The sequence below is a fragment of the Apium graveolens genome, chromosome 1, assembly GCF_009905375.1.
Source record: "Apium graveolens cultivar Ventura chromosome 1, ASM990537v1, whole genome shotgun sequence".
Lineage (NCBI taxonomy): Eukaryota > Viridiplantae > Streptophyta > Magnoliopsida > Apiales > Apiaceae > Apium > Apium graveolens.
The window spans coordinates 177836846-177858721 of record NC_133647.1 but is presented as its reverse complement, the minus strand read 5'-3'; the positions used below and the strand labels follow the sequence as shown (position 1 = coordinate 177858721).

The 21876-nt window shown below is 38.4% G+C and overlaps 1 non-coding gene across 1 annotated transcript; it reads right to left on the bottom strand.

Annotated features, from left to right (window-relative positions):
* Window positions 1-2430: 2430 nt before the first annotated feature.
* Window positions 2431-2537, bottom strand: LOC141679729 (small nucleolar RNA R71). The gene has a single exon (XR_012558170.1). It is a non-coding gene; the product is annotated as a small nucleolar RNA R71 (small nucleolar RNA).
* Window positions 2538-21876: the final 19339 nt, after the last annotated feature.

Here is a 21876-nt window from a genome sequence, read left to right as displayed (position 1 = left end):
CATTAATGCCATAATCTAAGCAGAACAACAAATATATGATTAAAGATATAATGTAAGCTGTCCAAATTAGGTATATTTCAAATTGGAAAAAATCTCACAATAAGCTACCTTCTGCTTCAATTTGTGCATTATCTGAGGAAGAGTGAAAACCCAGAGTCGCATTGTCAGCATCTGCTTAGAAGAATACATGTTGCAAATTCAGTATTATGTCAATACGTAAGAATGATGGTGCTTTCTACTACCAAAAAAAGAAATATATTCATTTAAAGTAGCAGTAATAATACATAAAATTATAGCTTCTGATGCAGGTGTTGAGTGGCATTTATGACACTTTATTACGCTCCGTTAAGCTTTGAATTGGTGCATTTGTACTCAAGTTGTTGGTGTTTTAATGTGTTTTCTAATATTTTTGCATTTCAGGCATTAATCTAAGAATCAGGTGAATTAACATTGATTTGATGCTAATATGGTGTTAGGATGGTGTCCACGGAATAAAGCTCGCGAAGACCGGCTTAAATCTGCAAGAAAAAAAAGAAAGTTGATTTTTGGCAGAAGCCCAGCGCGCCCGCGCTGGTCAAGCGCGCGGCCGCGCCAGGTCGAGAAAAGAAATCCTGATTCTATTGGGCTTTTGATTCAGAAGACTTCTACTCTGCATGGGGCTGCTATATATATACATAAATAAGCTCATTTTTACAGAGAGATGAACCATATCACAAGGAGAGCTGTAAGAAGACCGTGTTAGCACGATTCAACGAAGACGAAGAAGATCTTGTTTTACTTGTGAATCTTTGTTATAAGTTGTAACTTGGATGCTAGTTTTCTTATTTGTGAACCTTACTATTGTTTCGTACTTGGTTTTATTTATTAATCGTTATAAAGACTACATTTATTATTGATAAGTGGCATTTTATACCACTTAGAACATCTTAAAATGGCTTAAATTGGTGTCTTGAAATCAAGTATTTTGTGTATTTGATGCGTTTTTCTAGTGTTTATGCATTTCAGGGTATTAGTTGCATTTCGGGGGAGGAATCATCAAGAATAAGCCTTGGCATGTGTTCACCATTGCGAGAGGAAAGGAACGGGCAGATTACGGCGAAGAAACGGAGCAAACTTGGATTTTTTCCAGTGGAGGCCTGCGCGCCCGCGCAGCTATGCTGAGCGGCCGCGCAGCAACCTGCGCGCCCGCGCAGCTATGCTGAGTGGCCGCGCAGGGTCGGGAATTTTGCTGAATTATTTTAGACTTCTACTTCTGTTTGGCTTGCAACTTCTATGTAATCTGAGTTTCATGGGACTATTATATAAGTAGATTTGAGACGTTTTCACAAGAAGGAAAAAAAAGAAGAAGAAGATTGTGTTTTACGCAAGAAGCGAAGGAGATAAGGAAGAATGGTATTACTTCTATGTAATCTCGTGTGAAGCGACGGTGGATCTTGAGATTTAGAATAACAATGGCTATAGAAGGAAGTAATAACAATGGCTATAGAAGGAAGTAATAATGAAGTTGTGATCTCATGAGTGTTTTATTATTGATAAATTGAAGTGTTAGTTAAGTGGTTAATTAAGTAGTTAATTATAGTTAATATTTAATCAACAATTTTAAGTGTATTATCTTAACATTGAGAAGTAATCATACATTGGTGAGTGAGTTTAATTAGACAATAATTTAGTCTGAGTCTCTGAGGGAACGAACTAGAAAATATTCTATATTACTTGCGAACGCGTATACTTGCGTGAATATTAGCGCGTGTTTTCGCCCAAACAAGTTTTTGGCGCCGCTGCCGGGGACTCGGCGTATTTGTTTAGTTTATGTACTTACCATCATTGGTCATTAGGACTCAGTGATTAGGACGTAGTAGTTACTTATTTTTTCTGGTTGTGTTTCAGGTACTTTAGCAAGCATTTATGCAAACTCGTTCTCGTGCTCGCAAGAGGACTTTAGATACAGCTGAGGAGACAGACGAAGTTCTTGATATTCCGGAGAAGTTAGATTTTAAGGATTCGGATTCAGGAACTGAGCAGAAAGAACCAGTAAATATGGGAGATCGTATTGTTCAAGCTGATCCAGCTCTTATGGATTTTTCTCGGCCTAAAATTGATGACATTCAGTCAAGCATCCTTCATCCGGCTATTCAAGCTAACACCTTTGAAATCAAGCCGGGCACTATTCAGATGGTGCAGAATTCTGTTTCTTTTGGAGGAGCGGCAACTGAAGACCCCAACATGCACATAAGGAATTTTGTCGAGATCTGCAGCACTTTTAAGTATAATGGCGTGACTGATGAGGCTATCAAGTTGAGGCTTTTCCCATTCTCACTAAGGGACAAGGCTAAAGACTGGTTACATTCTGAACCAGCTGGGTCCATCACTACGTGGCAAGATCTTGCGCAAAAGTTTCTGGTGAAGTTTTATCCGATGGCAAAGACTGCTGCTATGAGGAGTGCTCTTACTCAGTTTGCGCAGCAACCTACAGAATCTATGTGCGAGGCTTGGGAACGCTACAAGGAAATGTTGAGAAAATGTCCACATCATGGAATGCCGGATTGGATGGTGATCACTGGTTTCTATAATGGTTTGGGGGCCCAATCTCGGCCCATGCTCGATGCAGCAGCTGGAGGCGCCTTATGGGCTAAAAGCTATACTGAGGCGTATAATCTTATCGAGACGATGGCTGCAAATGAGCATCAAAACCCAACTCAGAGGATGATGTCAGGCAAGGTAGCAGGTATTCTGGCTACGTATGGAGTTAATCAAATAGCTATGGTTTGTGAGCTTTGTGCAGGTTCTCATGCTACGGATCAGTGTTCTCTTGTAAACGAATCTGTTCAGTATGTGAATAATGATCAGCGATAACAGCAGCCTGTGCCAGCGACCTATCATCCTAACAACAGAAATCATCCAAATTTCAGCTGGGGGAATAATCAGAATGCTATTCAGCCACCATATCAGCAAGGAGTGAGTAAACAGTTTAATCCACCTGGATTCCAGCAACCACAGCAGTATACTACAAGGCAATCATATCCTCAACAGGGAAGTGCAGCTGCACCTACTAGTGCTGATTTTGAGGAACTTAAGCTGTTGTGCAAGAGTCAGGCGGTTTCTATCAAGACCTTGGAAAATCAAATTGGTCAATTAGCCAATGCAGTGTTCAATCATCAACCTTGCACTCTTCCCAGTGACACGGAAGTACCAGGCAGGAAGGAAGCTAAAGAGCAAGTCAAGGCTATTACCTTAAGGTCTGGAAAAGTAGCTGATGCTGAAAAGGCAAAAGAAGTAGAAGCTGAAATTAGAGGTGAAGAATCTAAGCAAAAGGAGAAAGCGGCGGAACCAAGGAAGACTACTATTGAACACACTCTGCCTGAGGCTAATACAGGGGAGAAACAGCTCTATCCTCCACCACCTTTTCCTAAGAGATTGCAGCAACAAAAGCTGGATAGACAGTTCGGGAAGTTTCTGGAGGTGTTCAAGAAACTTCACATCAATATACCTTTCGCTGAGGCTCTGGAACAAATGCCTAGTTATGCGAAGTTTATGAAGACTATTCTTTCAAGGAAGGTGAAACTGGATGACCTTGAAACCGTTGCTCTCACGAAAGAATGCAGCGCTGTTCTGCAACAAAAGTTACAACCAAAACTGAAAGATCCAGAAAGCTTCACCATTCCTTGCACAATTGGCAATCTGACGTTTGACAAGTGCCTTTGTGATTTGGGAGCAAGCATTAATCTGATGCCGTTGTCGATCTTTAAAAAACTGGATCTGCCTGATCCAAAACCCACGTACATGTCACTACAATTGGCTGACCGTTCCATTACTTACCCAAGGGGCATAGTTGAGGATGTGCTCGTCAACGTGGATAAGCTCTTCTTTCCAGCAGATTTTGTTATTCTGGATTTTGAGGAAGATAAGAAGATTCCCATAATCTTGGGGAGGCCTTTCTTGGCTACTGGCCGTACCTTGATAGATGTGCAAAAAGGTGAACTTACTATACGGGTCCAAGATCAGGATGTGACCTTCAACGTATTCAAGGCAATGAAATTCCCTACAGAAGATGAGGAGTGCTTAAAAGTGGATGTGATTGATTCTGCGGTTACTTCGGAACTCGATCACATGCTAATGTCTGATGCATTGGAAAAGGCCTTAGTGGGGGATTTTGACAGCGATGATGAAGATAGCAACGAGCAATTACAATATCTGAACGCTTCTCCCTGGAAGCGAAAGCTGGACATACCATTTGAATCTCTTGGTACTTTTGACCTCAAGAACGCTGAAGGGAAGCTCAAACCATCAATAGAGGAAGCACCTACCTTGGAGCTCAAGCCATTACCTGAACACTTAAGGTATGCTTTTTTAGGTGATTCATCTACGTTACCTGTTATTATTTCATCTGACCTTTCAGGTAGTGAGGAAGACAAGCTCTTAAGGATTTTGAGAGAATTCAAATCGGCTATAGGATGGACCATAGCAGACATCAATGGGATAAGTCCTTCATATTGTATGCATAAAATTCTGCTAGAGGAAGGTAGTAAGCCAACTGTGGAACAGCAGCGAAGACTGAACCCCATCATGAAGGAGGTGGTGAAGAAAGAAATTCTGAAATGGCTAGATGCAGGCATCATTTATCCTATTTCTGACAGCTCGTGGGTGAGCCCCGTACAATGTGTACCTAAGAAGAGAGGTATCACTGTGGTCGCAAATGAAAAGAATGAGCTCATCCCTACTCGAACAGTTACAGGATGGAGAGTATGCATGGATTATAGAAAATTGAACAAAGCCACAAGGAAGGATCACTTCCCTCTTCCATTTATTGATCAGATGCTTGACAGATTGGCGGGACATGAGTATTTTTGTCTTCTGGATGGTTATTTCGGGTATAATCAGATTTGTATTGCACCAGAGGATCAGGAAAAGACTACCTTCACTTGTCCATTTGGCACATTTGCTTTTCGCAGAGTTTCATTTGGGTTATGTGGCGCACCGGCCACCTTTCAGAGATGTATGATGGCTATATTCTCTGACATGATTGGAAATAACGTCGAAGTGTTCATGGATGACTTCTCCGTCTTTGGACACTCATATGATGAATGTTTGAATAATCTGCGCGCCGTACTCAAAAGATGTGTGGAAACTAATTTGGTGCTTAATTGGGAGAAATGTCATTTTATGGTGCGTGAAGGCATTATCCTTGGGCATAAGGTCTCTAGAAAGGGTCTGGAGGTGGACAAGGCCAAGGTGGGAGTCATTGAAAATCTTCCCCCACCTAATTCTGTGAAAGAAATCCGTAGTTTTCTTGGTCATGCGGATTTTTATCGGCGATTCATCAAGGACTTTTCAAAGATATCTAAGCCGTTGTGCAATTTGCTTGAGAAAGATGTGCCTTTCAAATTTGATGATGAATGTTTGGCAGCATTCGAGACCCTCAAGGAGAGTTTGATCACGGCACCAGTCATTACAGCACCAGATTAGACAGAATCATTTGAGATGATGTGTGATGCGAGTGATTATGCGGTAGGTGCAGTTCTGGGACAGCGCAAGAAAAATCTCTTCCATGTGGTCTACTATGCGAGTAAGACTTTAAATGGTGCCCAATTAAACTACACCACTACTGAGAAGGAGCTTTTGGCTATAGTCTTTGGCTTTGAGAAATTTCAATCTTATCTGCTTGGTACGAAAGTAACAGTATTCACTGATCATGCAGCTATTCGCTATCTGGTTTCTAAGAAGGATTCGAAGCCGAGACTCATTCGTTGGGTGCTTTTACTTCAGGAATTTGAGTTAGAGATCAAAGATAGAAAAGGTACTGAGAATCAAGTAGCTGACCATCTCTCTAGGTTGGAGAATCCCGATTCTACTTCACAAGATAGGACGTTAATCAATGAATCTTTTCCGGATGAGCAGTTGTTTGTAATTCAGGAGGAAGAACCATGGTTTGCAGATATTGTAAACTATCTCGTCAGCAATATAATGCCTCTTAATTTGACATCCGCTCAAAAGAAGAAGTTGTTGCATGAGGTGAAGTGGTATATGTGGGATGAACCATATTTGTTTAGACAGGGAGCTGACCAGATCATCAGGAGATGTATCCCGTTCTGTGAGACGGAGGGGATATTACGAGACTGCCATTCCACGGTTTATGGGGGACACTATGGAGGTGAGAAGACGGCAGCTCGTATTCTGCAAGCAGGTTTTTTCTGGCCTACTTTGTTCAAGGATGCTCATCAGTTTGTTTTAAGGTGTGATCGTTGCCAAAGAGTGGGAAATTTGTCAAGGAAGGATGAAATGCCATTAAATGTGATGCTTGAAGTCGAGGTCTTTGATGTATGGGGAATCGATTTCATGGGGCCTTTTATCTCGTCTTGCAATAATCAGTACATCTTGCTGGCAGTCGATTATGTCTCAAAATGGGTCGAAGTTAAAGCTTTACCGACAAATGATGCAAAGGCAGTACTAAATTTTCTTCATAAGCAAATTTTCACAAGGTTTGGAACACCTCGGGTAATCATAAGTGATGAAGGATCGCATTTTTGCAACCGTAAGTTCACTTCTATGATGCAGCGTTATAATGTGAATCATCGAGTAGCTACTGCCTATCATCCGCAAACAAATGGTCAAGCGGAAGTATCTAACAGAGAGATAAAGTGCATTCTAGAGAAGGTTGTTTGTCCGTCAAGGAAGGATTGGTCTTTAAAGCTCGATGAAGCTGTTTGGGCTTACAGAACAGCATACAAAACTCCACTTGGGATGTCACCGTTCCAGTTGGTGTACGGTAAGGGATGTCATCTACCTGCGGAGCTTGAGCATAAGGCCTACTGGGCATTGAAGAAGTTGAACCTGGATTTAGATGCAGCTGGTAAGAAAAGAATGCTTCAGCTTAATGAACTGGATGAATTTCGACTTCAAGCGTACGAAAATAACAAAATGTATAAGGAAAAGGTGAAGAGGTGGCACGATAGGAAGCTATATCCAAAGTTATTTGTGCCAGGGCAACAAGTTCTCTTATTCAACTCTCGGCTCCAACTTTTTCCTGGGAAGTTGAAATCAAGGTGGTCTGGACCTTTTATTGTCAAAACTGTGTTTCCACATGGAGCGGTGGAAATTTTTGAGAATGATCCGGACCAAGCATTCAAGGTTAACGGTCAGCGGTTGAAGCACTACTATGGGGACATGGCAAACCGAGAAGTGGTTAGTGCCATTTTGTTGACTACTTGAGCAGGGTACGAAACGTCAAGCTAATGATGAAAAAGAAGCGCTGCGTGGGAGGCAACCCATGAATTATTGTTACAGGAACCCTTAGAAGTTAATAACCTATCCAAAAACACAAAAAAAATCAGAAAAACAGGGGCTGAAAAAAAAAATTCCAGTGACCCCCTGCGCGCCCGCGCAGCTAAGCTGAGCGGCCGCGCAGCAAGCTGAGCGCCCGCGCAGCTATGCTGAGCGGCCGCGCAGGGGTCGAGGACCAGAAATTTTTTTACAGTTCAGAAAAAAAAAAAAAAAAAAAACAAAAACAGTTTTAGCCCATAAACCCACGATTTGTTCCCACTACCCCATCATTTTATCCCTTAATTCCCAAACCCTAATCTAATCCACACCCTATATATACATACACCTATCCTACATATCTCCCACAAAACTTCCTACACTTAAACCCTCTCACAAACATCAAATATCAGTTCTTACACACTTTTATTCACGAATCAATGGCACCCAAGAGAGCACGCACTATTGACAGCAGCAGCACAGTTCCTACTGCTGATTCATCGAGGGGTACTGCTGCAAGGCCTCGGTTAACTTTCAGAGCCGCGGAGGAGGAGTACACTAGGCTGTTGGGTAAGCCGATTCTGAAGGAGAGGGGGTTTTTACCATCGGGGAGGGATGGTGAGTTGTTGCCCATGATTGCAGAAAAGGGGTGGATAGCTTTTTGTGAGTCACCCGAAGCAGTACCGATGAGCGTTGTTCGCGAGTTCTACGCGAACGCGAAGGCTGAAAAGAATGGGTTTTCTGTGGTCCGTGGGCTGACGGTTGATTATCATCCTGCGGCGATTCGCCGTGTGATTGGACAGCGAGAGAGGAAGCCCGAGGAGGAGAACTGGAATGAAAAGACTGCTGAGGATTTTGACTTGGATTTGATTTGTGCGACTCTCTGTCGACCGGGCACAGTTTGGACCCGCAGTCCAGACAATAATGAGTATCGTCACTTTTCGGCGATCACCATGAACAGGTATGCCCGTGCATGGAATGCATTTATTTGTGCTAATATTTTGCCTTCTTCGCATGTACACGAGGTCACAGTTGAGAGAGTACAGCTGTTGTGGGGAATTCTGAATGAGGAGTACTATGTGGACCTTGGTGAGTTTATCTACCAAGGAATTCTAAAGTTTTTGAGGGGAGCAAAGCATATGAACATCCCTTATGCATCTACGGTTACAAAGCTATGCCGAGCAGTGGGAGTGAACTGGCCGGCTCATGAGCAGTTGCAGTTGCCAGCCGCTCCGATTGATTCTGGCACTCTGAATGGGATGCAGGAGTGGACCGGTGGTGAGCTTGAGGAGCATGGGCTGGGTTATCGTCTTCCAGGAGGGCGTCCAGCATGAGGTGCTACTATGGCTAGGCCAGGGCGTGATGAGGCTGGTTCTTCGAGAGCTCAGGAGGGTGCTGGGATGGTTGATGCCCAGTATAGGAGGCTTTCACGGCGGATGGATGCCATGTATGAGACACAGAGCAGGTTTGCTCAGGAACTCACCCTTGCGTTAGGGACTGCTTTTCGAGGCCTTGGAGCTGATATCCAGTGGCCAGTTTTTGGTGAGGACTCTGCATACCCGCCGCCTGATACTCCACCCACTGAGGGTAATGATGATGATGACTCCGAGTAGGTATACCCTGTGTTCCTTTCTACTACTTTCACTGAGGACAGTGAAGATTTTTAGTTTGGGGGTGGTAGTTAAGGAATTTTGTGTGTGTGTCATTTAGTTGCATATTCATGATAGTTTAGTTCATATAGTTGCATAATTTATGCCATATAGTTTTTTTTTATGAATGTCATGTAGCTCATGCATTTACCATGATCCCTTTTGCAATGATTTATCGACTGAATTGTGATATTGATGTGAGTCTAGTGATAGCATTAAAGTGATATTAAGTTGTGTAGGTTGATATGCATGCTAGAAACAATTGTAAGTCCACTAAGTCTTAGAGAATGCGAAAGGGCTAGATTGTGTTATGATTTGGTTGTTTTCAAGGTCAATCTACTTATTATGCTTAGAATTCGATTATAGGTTCTTAGTGATAAAGACATGAAAAAGAAAAAATTTGGAGAAAAAAATATGGAAGTTGTTGCTAGTTGTGGCTAGGCGTCAAATGGCTAGTAGCCGGCTCGCGTATGTTGCTAGTAGTCTAGGGTTGAGCAAGATGGAGCGAAACGCACTTGCTCAGAAATTAAAAAAAAAAAAAATTGGCATAATTGATCAAGAGTGGGCTCTTTGGCATTCGAGTTATTAAGTTCTTAGGGGACTTTGTGCCTAGCGACCTAAGGCTTTTAGAGTCTGGGATCCGCTAACCTAACGCTCGTTACATGGATATCATTGTATAAGTCTTTTGTGGACCTCACTCATTACACGGTCAAATAAGCATTTGAGTTGTAAATAAAAAGCACGATTCCGTAGTAAGCTCCAGAGTTCTTGTAGTGTTGTATATCACTTTGTGCCTGGAATTTTTATTCTTTGTATAATCGTAGGATGGCCTTGAGGATAGTCTAGTCATAGTAATTGGTCTAGTTCCGAAGCATATCTGTTAAGCATTTGCACACACCACGTTTCTGGCTGTATATCCGTTTGCATGAGTTTATTGCTCTTTAGTTGTCTAACTGCATTCGTTGAGATGTGGCAATTTGGTTGATTAATTGTAGTAAGGGGGATCGCTGCATTTTCATATAGATTGTATTCATGCATATTTTTATTTGTTTCTAAGTCTGTGACGCTTGAGGGCAAGCATCGATTTAAGTTTGGGGGTGTGATAAGTGGCATTTTATACCACTTAGAACGTCTTAAAATGGCTTAAATTGGTGTCTTGAAATCAAGTATTTTGTGTATTTGATGCGTTTTTCTAGTGTTTATGCATTTCAGGGTATTAGTTGCATTTCGGGGGAGGAATCATCAAGAATAAGCCTTGGCATGTGTTCACCATTGCGAGAGGAAAGGAACGGGCAGATTACGGCGAAGAAACGGAGCAAACTTGGATTTTTTCCAGTGGAGGCCTGCGCGCCCGCGCAGCTATGCTGAGCGGCCGCGCAGCAACCTGCGCGCCCGCGCAGCTATGCTGAGCGGCCGCGCAGGGTCGGGAATTTTGCTGAATTATTTTAGACTTCTACTTCTGTTTGGCTTCCAACTTCTATGTAATCTGAGTTTCATGGGACTATTATATAAGTAGATTTGAGACGTTTTTACAAGAAGGAAAAAAAAGAAGAAGAAGATTGTGTTTTACGCAAGAAGCGAAGGAGATAAGGAAGAATGGTATTACTTCTATGTAATCTCGTGTGAAGCGATGGTGGATCTTGAGATTTAGAACTTGCCATGCTAGCATAGGTTCATGTACGATGTGCATGATTAGTGGGTAACTCTAACAGTTTTATTTGCCCTATGTAATCAAAAAGGAATAACTTGTGCTTAAATCGTTGTGTTGTCAATTTCTGTAGACATATAGGAACTCAACATAATTGATGACTATTTGACTTCTATCTTAATTGTGGATGCTTGGTAGAATGGTATTAGTACAATGAAAGTTGGCTTTTATCAGTTTCATGTTATTCGATTAATATCATCACTGTCACATGCTAAAGGTAATAACAATGGCTATAGAAGGAAGTAATAATGAAGTTGTGATCTCATGAGTGTTTTATTATTGATAAATTGAAGTGTTAGTTAAGTGGTTAATTAAGTAGTTAATTATAGTTAATATTTAATCAACAATTTTAAGTGTATTATCTTAACATTGAGAAGTAATCATACATTGGTGAGTGAGTTTAATTAGACAATAATTTAGTCTGAGTCTCTGAGGGAACGAACTAGAAAATATTCTATATTACTTGCGAACGCGTATACTTGCGTGAATATTAGCGCGTGTTTTCGCCCTAACAATTATACCATGTTTTCATCGGAACCCACGTTGATGATGAGCCCGATTATGGGCTAACTGTTATCGTGGGGTTCTAGCGGACTTATTTATGGATTTCTTTAGTTGATTTGTTGTGATACCTTAGTGTGTGGTGATTGTATGATAACCTAGTATTGGTTGCGCATATTTGTCTTATGAGCGTCGCGAACATATAAGATAGTGTGTTAATTCTTAATGAAGCGAAAATGAATTTAAGGATTTAGAACTTGCCATGCTAGCATAGGTTCATGTATTGTTATGCATGATTTGTGGGTAATTTTAACCATCTTACTTGCCCTATGTAATCAATATAGATAACTTGTGCTTAAACCGTGTTAGATATATTTGTGATGTCATGGCTAATATGATTTGTGTTTAGTTTTTTCAGATCTTAATTAAGAGGACAAATCAGTACTTAACTGGAAATCAGTACTTATACTGAAGTCAGGACTTAAGATATCAGAACTTAAGATATCAGAAGATATTCATTAAAAGATAATATCAGAACTTAAGGTGGCTTTCAGATTAGGAAGGCGGTTGATTGAAAGGAAAGAAGATCGAGACTAAAACAAGAAGAGATATGCATGGAGAAGAATTCTATGAAGAATAGAATACTTGGAAGAAAAGATAATTGATTGATATATTTTAGGAAGCAGAATTATATTTCATATCAATTAGAATTTATCTTGTAACTGTGTAGTATATAAACACAGCATAGGGTTTACACTATATGTGTTATCTTAATCGAGGATATTATTAATTGTAACTGTAGCAACTCTCGTGATATTGTTCATCACTGAGAGAGAACAGTTCTTTGTAATAGAGTTTATTGTGTTTAATAAAATCTGTGTTCTGTTACTTGAGTTCTTATATTCGATTTGATTGTGCTATACACTGTATTCAACCCCCTTCTACAGTGTGTGTGACCTAACAAGTGGTATCAGAGCAATCTATTAACACACAAACAATTTAAGATCCAAAAACAATCATGTCTGAAGAAGAAACTCCAACCAAGCCCACCAAAATAGAAGAAACTCCAAAAACCATAATCCATAGTCGATATGAGACTATTAGGGTTCCCATACTGAGACCTTCTGAGTATCCCATATGGAAAGTGAGGAAGACTATGTTTCTGGAAGCCACAGATCCAGAATACCTTGACATAATTAAAGAAGGACCACATAAGCCAACCAAGCTCTCTGTTGTAGTTGCAGATCAGCCAGCAAAGATTGTGCCTAAAGAGAAAAGTGAGTATACAGCTGAAGATATCTCATCTATTGCCAAGGATGCAAAGGTAAGGCATTTGCTGCATAGTGCCATTGATAATGTCATGTCAAATAGGGTAATCAACTGCAAGACTGCAAAGGAGATATGGGATGCCTTGGAGACAAGATGCCAGGGAACTGATGTAATTAAGAAGAACAGGAAGACTATACTTACTCATGAGTATGAGCACTTTGACTCAAAACCTGATGAGTCATTAACTGGTTTATATGACAGATTTGTCAAACTCTTGAATGATCTGTCACTGGTGGATAAGGAATATGATCTTGAAGATTCAAATCTTAAATTCTTGTTAGCTCTTCCTAAAAGATGGGATTTGAAGGCCACCAATATAAGAGACAACTATGCTCTTGATGAAACAACTCTTGATGAAATTTATGGGATGCTCAAGACTCATGAACTTGAGATGGAACAAAGAAGCAAGAGGAATGGAAGAAAGTCAAGGACAGTTGCTCTTAAGGCTGAGGAGGAATCCCCGAAAGCAGCTGCCTCAAGGAAAGGCAAGGGAAAAGCTCTCATCATAAAGTCTGATACTGAGTCATCAAGTTCTGATAATGATGAAGACTCAGAAACTGAAAGTCTATCTGAGATGGATGCTGATGAATAGATGATGAAGCTGTGTGCTCTTATGGTGAAAGGAATCACAAAGATTGCATACAGGAAATTCAGAAGGGGAAAGAAGTCTTTCAGGAAAAGTGGAAGTTCCGATAAGAAGGGATTCAGAAAAACTGAAGGCAAAGCTGGAAAGTCTGACAAAGGAGATTACTCAAATGTCAAATGCTACAAATGTGGTGAGAAAGGCCACATATCTCCTGATTGCAGAAAAGGGAAGAGTGACAAAGGCAAGGCACTTGTCATAAAGAAGAAAAGCTGGTCTGACACTTCAGATTCTAAGGATGAGGTGAACTATGCCTTGATGGCAAATGCTGATAGCAGTTCTGATGCTGCTGAATTGAAGGTACCTCAAACAACTTATGCTTTTCATACTGATGATATTACTGAGTTGAGATCTTATCTTAAAACCATGTTCATTAGTTATAGAGATCAAAATTTAACATGTGAAAGATTAACTTCTGAAAATCTGGCTTTTAAGAAAATGAATGATTATTTAGAAAAAGAGTTAGTTATGTTCCATTAAACTCAGAAGGATAGAGATGATGCTTTCTATGTGAGAGATGAAGTGTTAAAATTGTATCAATCTCTAAAAACTGAGTTAGAAAAGGAAAGAGAGACTATCAGGACTTGGACTAACTCTGGCAGAACAACTCAGAATTTACCAAGTAGTGGAAACTGGAAAGAGGGCTTAGGCTATGGAGATGATAAAAGTGAAATAGAAACTGAACAAATTAAGCCAATTATTGTTAAACAGACTACTAAGCCTAGGGTAAATCCTGTTAAGTTTGTAGCTGTAAAGTCTGATATTTGTCATATATATTAATTCAATCAATCTTATTCTCTTAATTGAAGCCAGCTAGATACACATTTCCTTTTCTCACTCTAGTGAGAACCACTTTGTTGCTACTTTTGTTAGTCACAACACAGGCTTCTGAATTGAAGGTTACTGAATTGCCTTTATCACAAAGCTGGCTGATACTCAACAAACTGTGTTTGGGACCATCCACTAAGGCAACCTCCTCAATGATGACATTGTCTTTTGAAATCAAGAAATATCCCACAGTATAACCCTTGTTGTCATCTCCAAAAGTAATACTTGGGCCAGCTCTCTCATTGAACTTTATGAGCAGGGTAGAATCTCCAGTCATGTGTCTTGAACAACCACTATCCAAGTACCACAGATTTATTCTATTTCCCTGCACACATCAAAACCAAATCAAGTTAATTTTGGTACCCAAGTTTCCTTGGGTCCTGCCTTGTTAGCTTTCTTCTTTGGTTTCTTAGGTTTAATTTCATTTGACTTGGGAATATCTGATTTATCCTTAGTCATTTGAGTTGAACCTTTGAAACCAGTCATTACAACAGAATTATCATGCACATTTTGATTGACAGGAAAAGGCATGCTGTTTGCAAACATGTTATTCCAGTAAGGCATGCTAAATGGCATTTGAGGCATATTAAATACAGCATAATAAGGGTTAGGTGCAAATGGCATATTAGCAAATTGTGCATTCATATTTTGTGTAGTCATAGCATTCATAGGCACAGAAGGCATGACATTCATGTTGGGAAAAGGAGAGGGTACAAATATAGGAGTAGGCATGGCAAGTTTGTAATTAACAGACAAATGATTAACACTGCCACACTTAACACAGATTTTTCTTGGAGCATACTTATCAGGTGTGTAGCTGTTATGTTTATTAATCCCTACTTTCCCATTTCTATTGTTTTTCTTTTTAATTTCTGTTTTAACCTCTATCTTTTTTAATCTGTCATTCAATTGCTTGATGGACAGATGACCAACATTCACTTTCTTCTCCTTCTTCTCTTGACTTGATTCTCCTGGAATAAAGTTTTTAGAAACTGATCCATATTTCTCATTTAGCTTGGCAAGTTTGGCTTTGCTCACAGGTTTGCTCACAGCCGACGGATGAGGATTTATATCACTCGACGGATAATCCTTTTGGTTATCCGACGGATGACTCTCATCATCCGTCGAGTCCACATCTGTTAGCAATCCTTCAACCAAATTGGATTCCAGCTTCTCCTTACTCTTTTTCCAGGCTGCATCACAAAAGGACTCAATATCTTGAACTTTAGTGATTTGAGCATGAACATCTCTAGATGATTTCCATGCCTTAATCACCTCTTGTTCTCGGTTAAGCTGTTTCTTCAAAATCTCTTCTTTCTTCAAGGACTCAGTTAATTCATCCTTAGCAATCTTACACTCAATTCTCAATTTTTCAAATTCAATAAACTGAGACTCTAGCACATTATTCCTCTCACTTAAAAACAAATTATTTTCTTTAATTTTAGCATTTTAATTAATGAGGGACTCAAGTGTAACACGCAAGTGATATAATTCTGTAGACATGTCATTGATAGCACCATTACACTCAGCTTTAGATAAATGTGCTAGGTTAGTGGTGATTACCTGATTACTTGAAGAACTTGTTTCTGTTTTATCAGACTTGGCCATCAGGGCTAGATTGACATAGCTCACATCTTCATATTCATCCAATCCATCAGCTGCCCAGTCATTTTCCTGTGTAATGAAAGCCCTTTCCTTTTGCTTGAGCAATTCAAAATATTTATGTTTGTAGTCAACAGGCTCAAACTTCTTTTTGCTAGAAACTGACTTTCCACTCTCACTGGCAAAATGCCCTGCCAAGCCACATTTGAAATATATGAATTTTCATTTATCCACCATGTTTCTACTTGGCTTAGCTGCTCCAAAGTTCTTTTTGAACTTGAGCTTGGCAAATCTTCTGGAAAGAAATGCAAGATGTTCATCAATATCATCCATATCATCTTGGCTCAAAGAATCTTCATTTTCAGCTACCAGCCTCTTGCCCTTGTTTACACAGACCTTTGTAGTAGACTCAACAGCTTCTACCTTTACTTCCTTCTCTTTTTGCAGCTCAGCAACCAGTGCTATGGACCCTCATTTCTTTCTTCCTTTCTCCATCCTCTCATCTTGCTCTATTTCAAGCTCATAAGTTTTCAGGATGCCATACAGTCTCTCCAAGGTAAACTCCTTGTAATCTTGAGAATTTCTCAGTGAGACTGTCATTGGTTTCCATTCATTTGGAAGAGATCTCAGGAACTTGAGGTTTGAGTCTTTTGTTTGATAGATCCTTCCATGCAACTTCAGAGCATTTAGTAGTTTCTGAAACCTACTAAATATGTCAGTGAGAGTTTCACTGTCTTCACAATGGAAGTGCTCATATTGCTGAATGAACAGCTGCATTTTATTCTCTCTAACTTGCTTAGTACCATCACGGATAATTTGAATGGTGTCCCAAACCTCCTTGGTTGTTTTGAAATTGATGATGTTGTCAAACTTATTACCATCAACTCCATTGAATAAAATATTTATGGTCTTTTTGTCCTTCCTGACTTGCTCAATATCAGGTTCTGACCATTCAAGCCTAGGCTTGGGGACTGAAGGCTCATTGCCAGTAGCAGCTCTCATTGGAATATGAGGACCTCTCTCTATGCAATCAACATAGGCCTCATCTTGAGAAAGAAGATGTAGGTGCATCTTCACCTTCCAGTGATGATAATTGTCTTTATCCAGAAATGGAATTTTGACTCCAACATCCTTCTTGTTCATCTTACTGTTTTGTTGTGATCTTTAAACTCTTTGTGCTTCAAGAGCTTGCTCTGATACCAATTGTTAATCCCTAATAATACAACAAGAATTACAGAAGGGGGGTTGAATGTAATTCTGGCTACTTTTTGAGATTAATGAAAAATGGTTATATCTTAATAATATATAAGTGTTTGATTTGCAAAGTGCGGAATGAAGAATTAGATAAATCAAAACACAAGTAATAAAAACACAGGTCATTAAAACTTTCTGGTGGATTTGAATGTATCCACCAGATATATATATATATATATATATCAAGAGAACCCTGTGAAGCTTTATTAGCTCACAGCTGCTTACAAATATGAACAACTAAACTTACAGAGAAATGCTACAGGATTCAGCTTACAAATGCTTCTCTGCTAAAATGTGTTTGCTTAGTCTTGTTGTTGTTCTATTTGCTACACTTGGTTTATATATCACCAAGATTACATAGTAATAAGACAAGATAATAAAACAAAACATATCAAGTCTAATACCATGCTGCTTGACTACTCTATTCCAGCATCTTTGAATATCTTCATAATAGCATGGAAATGGTAATGCTTCTTTGTTCTCAAAAACCCAGCTAAATAGGTTGCCACATTCCTTTTGCAAACACTCGACGCATGTGACTGTGTTGTCACTGTCAACAGATATTTGAATTGATCATCCGTCGGGTACATACTTGTTATCCGTCGGGTACATACTTGTTATCCGTCGGGTAGCCTTGTTGATCATCCGTCGGGTAGCTTTGTTAATCATCCGTCGGGTAGCCATTTATCACTTGACTCTATTTCATTTGTGCAGAATTACAAGACATCTTATATTTACATTTAATCAACCTATTCTGCACATCTACTAGCAGTCTACATGATTCATAATCTACTACAGAATCTATACAAAGTTGTTTGTAGAAATGTGTTACATTACTTATTGTTACATAAGCTACTCACCCGGTGGATATCAATTAGTCATCCGTCGGGACTATATTTAATCATCCGTCGGGACTATAATTGATCATCCGTCAGGTGCTACAAAATTCACTAAGTTAAATCTACTAGGATGTTTTGTTTAGCTTATCATCAAGTACACAACATATTCCTAACACTTATTTGTGAACCTTACTATTGTTTCGTACTTGGTTTTATTTATTAATCGTTATAAAGACTACGTTTATTATACCATATTTTCATCGGAACCCACATTGATGATGAGTCCGATTATGGGCTAATCGTTATCATGGGGTCCTAGCGGATTTATTTATGGATTTCTTTAGTTGATTTGTTGTGATACCTTAGTGTGCGTTGATTGTATGATAACCTAGTATTGGTTGCGCATATTCATCTTATGAGCGTCGCGAACTTATAAGATAGTGTGTTAATTCTTAATGAAGTGAAAGTGAATTTAAGGATTTAGAACTTGTCATACTAGCATAGGTTCATGTATTGTTATGCATGATTCGTGGGTAATTTTAATCATCTTACTTGCCCTATGCAATCAAGATAGATAACTTGTGTTTAAACCGTTATGTTGTCAAATTCTATAGATATATAGGGTCTCAATATAATTGGTATCTATTCAGCTTCTATCTCTTTTGTGGATGTCTGGTAGTATGGTATTCGTGCAACGAAAGTTGGCGTATATCAGTTTCGTGTTATCTGATTAGTGTCATCGCCATTACATGCTAAGGTTAAGAACGAAGAGACTATTGAATGAAGTACTTAATGAAGTTAGAATCCCATGTTTGTCATATATATTAATCCAATCAATCTTATTCTCTTATTTAATGCTATTTAGTATAATCTCTTAGTTTAATCAAACCCAATTTGTGATTTGTCTTAGCATTGAGCGATAACCATACATTGTTTCATAGGTGCATAAATTGAACTTAACCTAAACCAGTCCCAGTGGGAATGAACTAGAAATAATTCTATATTACTTGCGAACGCGTATACTTGCGTGTATTATTAGCGCGTGTTTAGCGACTAACAGCAGGTTTTACTTAAATTACAGAGCATATGTGCTAAGTTTCAGTATGTTTCACCGAGGTGGACAATACTAATTTTGTAATGAAGATATGTTACACACCTTCATTGGTGTCTTCTGAAGAAGAGGAAATATCAATCAGTCGAATGTTCGACTCAGTTTCTACAAAATTAAGAGAAGAATGCAATGAAGGTTTATAAACTTCACTTTAAATATTAAAAAAAGAAGAATGTTGTATTAATGTGTATGCGGAAGAATGTTGTAAGAATGCTGAAATTTAATATTTGGCATTACCTGAGAATGAGTTAGACAATGTTTCATCATTGGCATTATCTTACCGTAAGAATCAATATATCAGTCCCAATATAATGTTATATCTCTGCATAATGTAGTTTCTACTTTAAACAAAATAAGGCTACAATTAAGGTACATTCTACTTCAATGACTACATTAGCTGGTGAATAATTAAACTCCTTTTTGTCATCATCATCATCTTCACAGAAGAAGACCGGTAAATTCATCATTTGTACGAAAATTATCTAAATGATGATGCTGGGTACTGAAAACAAAAGAAATACCTTCAATTAAAGTGCCACTAACACTAGATAAGAAAATCGCTTGTGATCCAGGTTCTGGCAGTACAAATTTATCAAGGCATAAATAACCGTCATCATCACGGAAATGAGTCCCACACTGAGAATCATACACTTCCAACTCAAACTTGCAGCTACCAATATAAGTGAATACAAACATGTGATTACATAAAATCCTATACTTCTGCATGAACCGCTTTAGACCAAATATATTTTGTGTTACTGAACAGAATTTGAAGTTCATTACTTTCCCACCACAAAGATGAACCTCTACAATACCACGATTCACGTTACGTCCAAATTTTTGCATAAAAATAAGAGGCACTTCTTGTAAATTTTAAATTATTTAGCAAAACTCAATAAAGATTTTAGGTTATCCAACATATAAGTACGATAATATATATCAAATACCAGGTTAGCATTTTCTATTGTACTCCTGCGCATTAGTTTAATAAATTTGGGATGAATACTCGATGAAGCATCTACAGTACATAATAAACGAAAAAATGTTAAATAGTAGAATAAAAATTGGCAATTAATTAGAAAAGATACAGTCATTACCTTCATCATTTAAAGGCGCAACACATAAATTGTCTGAGAAAAGTACTACTCTAAATGAATTGCTAGAAAGCTATTTCGAAAACACCAACTGATCTCCTTCATGGACATTGCAATTACGAACAAACTGAATCCATCCTTTGTCAAAAAAATATTAGGCCTCAATGATACTATAGAAGGGGGTTGAATATAGTATCTACAATCAATTCGATTATAAACACAAGTATGTAACAGAATACAAGTTTATTCAATATATCAAACTCTGTTACAGTAGGTTTAATCTACTCTCTCAGTGATGTAAGATATCACTAAGAGTTGTTAGGGTTACAATGAATAATATTCTCGTGAATGATAACACATATAGTGTAAACCCTAATCTGTGTTTATATACTACACAGTTACAAGATATCTCCTAATTGATATGATATGTTCAGTTTCCTAAAATACATCAATCAAAGATTATCTATTGTAGTCCTTTAGTTGTACAACTCTCCAAGCATATCTTCTTTTGTTTAATCCAGATCCTCTCATGTAACTCAGCCGCTTTTCATCCCTGAAGTGTATCCGCACTTAAGTTCTGATGTAAATCCTGATGGCTTAAGTTCTGATAACTTCCTGTCTTCAGTAAGTTCTGATTTCCAGTTAAGTTCTGATAGTAAGTTCTGAAACTAAACAAATCAGATTAGACATGACATCACCAATATATCTAACAACCTCACCATTGAGCCATTTCAGTTTAATGGTCCAATGGAATTTACCAAATCCAATTTCAATAAATTGCACAGACTCATTCAACCTCAAAGAAGAACATGCTTGTGATGAAAGAACCTACAAAATAAAAAAGACTCATTCAACCTCAAAGAAGAACATGCTAACTGAAACATTGCACAAAGATATTACCCAAATTTTGTTTTAGAAAGATATACCTTCAGGCCAGATGCTTCTATCAAATGATTTGCCTCGATACGTAGAGTGTGCATAACAACAAAATTGTAGTAGGCATTATAGCGGTAACACTCAAACAGTTTTGCCACTTCTAAATCACTAAATTGAACATTTTCAGCAATCCCATCCAATTTCTCTGCCTGACCTAATCGAACATTGTGGTCTAAAGTATAATCAATTGGAACACAGTATGGATTAAAGATTTCTACATTAAAGTTTCCACCACTTTTATACTCCATGATGACAACGTGATATGGTTTAATATTGTGAAAGCACATCATCTCCTCCAAACCCTCAATATATTCATGGTTTTCAGAGATACGACCAGACCATATAGCATTTGATTGCACATGTAGATATACTTTCTTTGTTAACTTTGATCCATATCTCAGATGAAAAAAATCGGTAATTTCTACAATGAACAATACACATCCAGAATATTAATGAAAAGATGGACAATAACTTCAATTCGTAGACTGAAAAATGCATATCACTGAAAATACTTTATAAAAGGTTTTTGAAGAAATCGAATTGAAGTACAAGACAATAGAAAGAATATTACCAATCGGCCTTTTTGTTATGAACAAGCATAATTACGGCATATGAATCTAATCTTACTCTCTTCACAATCCATGTCTCTATGAAGATAGAAGAAAAAGGTACACATCAAAAGAGATAAATTATTCACATGCAAATGGCAGTACAATTTGAAGTTAAAAGTAATTCATGAAAGTTGAATAGAAAGGAAGTATTACCTAATTTCATCTACCCCTTACCCCCAAACTGAATTAGGAGTTTGACACTTTCATTGTGAGATGAGTTTCTGAGAATTTGTATACATGAAAATGAAGGAAGTTGTGTAACGGAGAGTATTTCCGGACAATAAAAACCACCTAGAAACTACCCTACCTACTCTTATCTATTCTTATTTACTGCTTAGTAAAGTCAAACAAGAATATAGCAGTTACATGTTTTAAAATTGTAAAAGTTACTAATTTTACTCAAAAAAGATATGTGTGCAATTTTCAAATATTAAAAAAATTATTATGACTATATATATATGTATATTGTCTATTTTACTCAAAAAAATTCTATGAATGTATGGAAAATGTAAATGTA